This window comes from Pipistrellus hanaki (genome assembly GCF_964339955.1).
Source record: "Pipistrellus hanaki genome assembly, chromosome: 2".
Taxonomy (NCBI): domain Eukaryota; kingdom Metazoa; phylum Chordata; class Mammalia; order Chiroptera; family Vespertilionidae; genus Pipistrellus; species Pipistrellus hanaki.
The window spans coordinates 35,412,224-35,418,190 of NC_140504.1; the positions used below are offsets into that span (position 1 = coordinate 35,412,224).

The window sequence follows — 5,967 nt, forward strand, 5'->3', positions numbered from 1 at the left end:
ACACACCCCATCACAGAGACCCACGGAACACACACACCACCACAGAGACCCACGGTACACACCCCACCACAGAGACCCACGGAACACACACCACCACAGAGACCCACGAACACACCCCACCACAGAGACCCACGGAACACACCCCACCACAGAGACCCACAAACACACCCCATCACAGAGACCCACGAACACACCCCACCACAGAGACCCACGGAACACACCCCACCACAGAGACCCACAAACACACCCCATCACAGAGACCCACGGAACACACCCCACCACAGAGACCCACAAACACACCCCACCACAGAGACCCACAAACACACCCCATCACAGAGACCCACAAACACACCCCACCACAGAGACCCACGGTACACACACCACCACAGAGACCCACAGAACACACCCCACCACAGAGACCCACAGAACACACCCCACCACAGAGACCCACGGAACACACACCCCACCACAGAGACCCACAAACACACCCCATCACAGAGACCCACGGAACACACACCCCACCACAGAGACCCACAAACACACCCCATCACAGAGACCCATGGTACACACCCCACCACAGAGACCCACAAACACACCCCATCACAGAGACCCACGGAACACACCCCACCACAGAGACCCACAAACACACCCCATCACAGAGACCCACGAACACACCCCACCACAGAGACCCACAAACACACCCCACCACAGAGACCCACAAACACACCCCATCACAGAGACCCACAAACACACCCCACCACAGAGACCCACGGTACACACACCACCACAGAGACCCACAGAACACACCCCACCACAGAGACCCACGGAACACACACCACCACAGAGACCCACAGAACACACACCACCACAGAGACCCACAGAACACACCCCACCACAGAGACCCACGGAACACACACCCCACCACAGAGACCCACAAACACACCCCATCACAGAGACCCATGGTACACACCCCACCACAGAGACCCATGGTACACACACCACCACAGAGACCCACAAACACACCCCATCACAGAGACCCACGGAACACACCCCACCACAGAGACCCATGGAACACACACCCCACCACAGAGACCCACGGAACACACACCACCACAGAGACCCACAGAACACACCCCACCACAGAGACCCACGGAACACACCCCACCACAGAGACCCACAGAACACACCCCACCACAGAGACCCACAAACACACCCCACCACAGAGACCCACAAACACACCCCACCACAGAGACCCACAAACACACACCACCACAGAGACCCACGGAACACACACCACCACAGAGACCCACGGAACACACACCACCACAGAGACCCACGGTACACACACCACCACAGAGACCCACGGAACACACACCACCACAGAGACCCACGGAACACACCCCACCACAGAGACCCACGGAACACACCCCACCACAGAGACCCACGGAACACACACCACCACAGAGACCCACGGAACACACACCACCACAGAGACCCACGGAACACACACCCCACCACAGAGACCCACGGTACACACACCACCACAGAGACCCACGGAACACACACCCCACCACAGAGACCCACGGAACACACACCACCACAGAGACCCACAGAACACACCCCACCACAGAGACCCACGGAACACACCCCACCACAGAGACCCACAGAACACACCCCACCACAGAGACCCACAAACACACCCCACCACAGAGACCCACAAACACACCCCACCACAGAGACCCACAAACACACACCACCACAGAGACCCACGGAACACACACCACCACAGAGACCCACGGAACACACACCACCACAGAGACCCACGGTACACACACCACCACAGAGACCCACGGAACACACACCACCACAGAGACCCACGGAACACACCCCACCACAGAGACCCACGGAACACACCCCACCACAGAGACCCACGGAACACACACCACCACAGAGACCCACGGAACACACACCACCACAGAGACCCACGGAACACACACCCCACCACAGAGACCCACGGTACACACACCACCACAGAGACCCACGGAACACACACCCCACCACAGAGACCCACGGAACACACACCACCACAGAGACCCACAGAACACACCCCACCACAGAGACCCACAAACACACCCCACCACAGAGACCCACAAACACACCCCACCACAGAGACCCACAGAACACACCCCACCACAGAGACCCACAAACACACCCCACCACAGAGACCCACAAACACACCCCACCACAGAGACCCACAGAACACACCCCACCACAGAGACCCACAAACACACCCCACCACAGAGACCCACAAACACACCCCACCACAGAGACCCACAGAACACACCCCACCACAGAGACCCACAAACACACCCCACCACAGAGACCCACAAACGCACACCACCACAGAGACCCACGGAACACACACCACCACAGAGACCCACGGAACACACACCACCACAGAGACCCACGGAACACACACCCCACCACAGAGACCCACGGTACACACACCACCACAGAGACCCACGGAACACACACCACCACAGAGACCCACGGTACACACACCCCACCACAGAGACCCACGGTACACACACCACCACAGAGACCCACGGAACACACACCACCACAGAGACCCACGGTACACACACCACCACAGAGACCCACGGTACACACACCCCACCACAGAGACCCACGGAACACACACCACCACAGAGGCCCACGGAACACACCCCACCACAGAGACCCACGGTACACACACCCCACCACAGAGACCCATGGTACACACCCCACCACAGAGACCCACGGTACACACACCACCACAGAGACCCACAAACACACCCCATCACAGAGACCCACGGTACACACACCCCACCACAGAGACCCACGGAACACACACCACCACAGGGGCATGTGGGCACAGCTGACCCGCACTGAGTGGCAGCAGCCAGGACCGTGGAGGTCTCCTGATCTCCCCTCCTCTTGGCTGCCCTGCTCCAGCTCTCTGTTCTGCCTGCTCAAAAGAGCCATGTCTGGCTTCTCTGACTGCTCAAATCTCACTAAACACTCTCAGCACCAAAAGCCAACATGGCTTCCCATTGCACTTGTCCATGTAGTTTACTTATGTGTTTGATTCATGTCTGCTTCTCTTACTATGAGGACAAGGGCCCATGTCGGCTTTGTTTGTTTGCAGCATCTAATATACTCCCTACCCAGAGCGGGCACTCAACAACAGCTGTGTAAGTGAATATATCCTAGACCATGGGCAGGGAAAGGACCTTAAATAGCATTTGGTCAACTTTCCTGATTTCATGAGTGATGTGAAGTTATTCTTCAAAATCACACAAATCTTCATAAGGGCCAAATTAAGTGTGGGTTAAGACCATAGGCTCTGAAGTCAGAATGCCTGGGTTCATATCCGGGCTCTGTCACTTACTGAATGGCTCTGCACCTCAGTTTCCTCATCTGGAAAATGGGGGTATTTATATCAGCCCAGCCGAAACCAGTTTGGCTTAGTGGATAGAGCATCGGCCTGCAGACTGAAAGGTCCCAGGTTCGATTCCAGTCAAGGGCATGTACCTTGGTTGCAGGCACATCCCAGTAGGGGATGTGCAAGAGGCAGCTGATCGATGACTCTCTCTCATCGTTGTTTCTAACTCTCTATCCTTCTCTCTTTCTCTCTGTAAAAAATCAATAAAATATATTTTAAAAATAATTATATCAGCCCATAGAGTTATTATAGCACTTGGTAAATAATGAGCTATATATTTGTAAAATAAAAAAAAATAGAATTTTCTGTTATGATGGAAAGATTCTACACTATCCAATATATTATAGCAGCCCACTAGACACATGTGGCTGCAGAGCATTTGAAATGTGGCTACTGTGACTGAGGACATTAATTTTTATTTTATTAGAATTTGAATTTAGATCACTCTGATGGGCAGTCAAGAGCAGGGGTCCTGCCCAGCTGGTGTGGTTAAGTGGTTGAGCATTAACCTATGAACTAAGAGGTTCCTGGTTCAATTCTTGGTCAGGGAATATGCCCAGATCTCCAGAAGGGGATGTGCAGGAGGCAGCCAATCGACATATCTCTCATTGATGTTTCTATCTCTCTATCCCTCTTCCTTCCTCTCTCTCCAAAAAAATCAATTTAAAAAAATACCACACGTATATATAAAAAAGAGCAGGGGTCCTTGCAGCAGATACGTCATCACGGCTGATAGAATCAGCTACGCTTTAAGCCCAGGGAGAGCCTGTGGAGCATGAGTAGCACAGTCTCCAGAAAGCCAAGAAACTCCCCACATCCTTTTTTTTTTTTTAGGCTTAAATCATCACTTTATTTTTCTTGTATAAAATTATGTGGTGGCCACAGCTAGAGCCTGGGTCCTCTGCACAGAAACTCTGGTGTGGGTCTTTACAAGATGGTCATTGAATTCCTGGCAGGGAGACTTGGTGAACGCAGTCTCTTTCCAGAGATCCGGGGTGAGATAGCTGTAGGTCTCAGAGATGGCATCAAAGGTGGTCTTGGCAAAGTTGCCCAGGGTGGCAATGCAGCCCCTGGCTGAGGTGTAGCAGTCATCAATACCGGCAATCATCAGCAACTTCTTAGGCACAGGGGCCGAGACAATGCCCGTACCACTGTGGGCAGGGATGAGGCGCTCCAGGACAAAGCCACAGTGGCCAGTCACCGTGCAAGGAACCGTGTGGGGCTTGCCGATCATGGGCACAATAGAGAGCTTGGCCAGGATGATGGCTCCACGGGTGGCAGTGGCTACTTCCTTTGAGCCTTTAGCACCCAGACCAACATGTCCATTGTGGTCCCCAATGGCGACAAATGCCTTGAACCGGGTCCTCTGGCCAGCACGGGTCTGCTTTTGCACAGGTGTGATCTTTAACACCTCATCCTTGAGGGATGCCCCCAAGAAAAAGTCAATGATCTCAGATTCCTTGATGGGCAGGGAGAACAGGTAGATTTCCTCTAGGGATTTGATCTTCATGTCCTTGACCAGGCGGCCCAGCTTGGTGACGGTGACAGGGATCCACTCCTTGTCCTCAGCCTTGCCTCCACGAGCTCCAAGGCCTCAGCCCCTGCCCCGACCCCGGCCCCAGATGCCCCTGCCAAATCCTCCATGGAAGCCGCCATGACATCCTATTCCAGGGCCCCCGGGGCCTCTGGGCCCTCCGGCAGCACCAGCGTCATCCGTGTTTCATTGGAAAAGAACCCCTCATCCTTCTTTGGCTCTGGCCTCCCAGGCCTGGCACCTGACATCAAGGTAGCAAGCATTGCTATTCCATCAGGTAGCAGATGGGCAGGTTGACATATCCCATTAGAACTGTGGTTGAATAAACCAATTAAGAGCATCTTTTTCTTTTCTTTTTTTTTTTTTTCTTTTTCTTTTTCTTTTAAGGCCATACCCAGAGACTCTAAAAACAACCATCTACAGATTGAAAAAAAAAAAAACAAAAAAAAAAAACTTTCAAAGCTCTAACATGAATACTTTTTCTATGAGTTTTAAAACACATATTCTTCAAGAACATTTAAAAATGCTACTTTTGAAGAACTCTTTCTCCATATGTGGAGCTATCTATAATAACTGCCATTAAAAAAAAAAAATCAATCCAAGAAAAAGGCAAGACCTTAACTGGTTGGATTCCAAATTAAGCTACAGCTTGAGCTAAAAATAGCTTGCCAGCGTTAAGAATCTGTTCTCTGAATTTCAATGGCTTGTCTCTCTCCCAGAGGACAACATTCGCTGTGTTCTATGGCAGGAGAGGACTCTGGGAAAGCACACTTCATGTTTTGTCTGGACTCATTTCTACTTTGTGCTCAGAGTAAAAGTAACCAACCATAGCTTTAGGTTCTACACATATGCGTTGTTAAGCGGAATGAGCATAAATATCTATAGCTTTTCTTAGCACAAGGTGTGTGTGTGTGTGTGTGTGTGTGTGTGTGTGATTCAGCTTTGTGTA

General features: G+C 52.2%; 1 pseudogene across 1 annotated transcript; it reads right to left on the reverse strand.

The window, feature by feature from the left end:
* Window positions 1-4,303: 4,303 nt before the first annotated feature.
* On the reverse strand, window positions 4,304-5,204 carry LOC311617354 (small ribosomal subunit protein uS5-like; annotated as a pseudogene). Its single transcript has one exon. The product of its transcript is annotated as a small ribosomal subunit protein uS5-like (transcript).
* Between the last annotated feature and the right edge of the window lie 763 nt (window positions 5,205-5,967).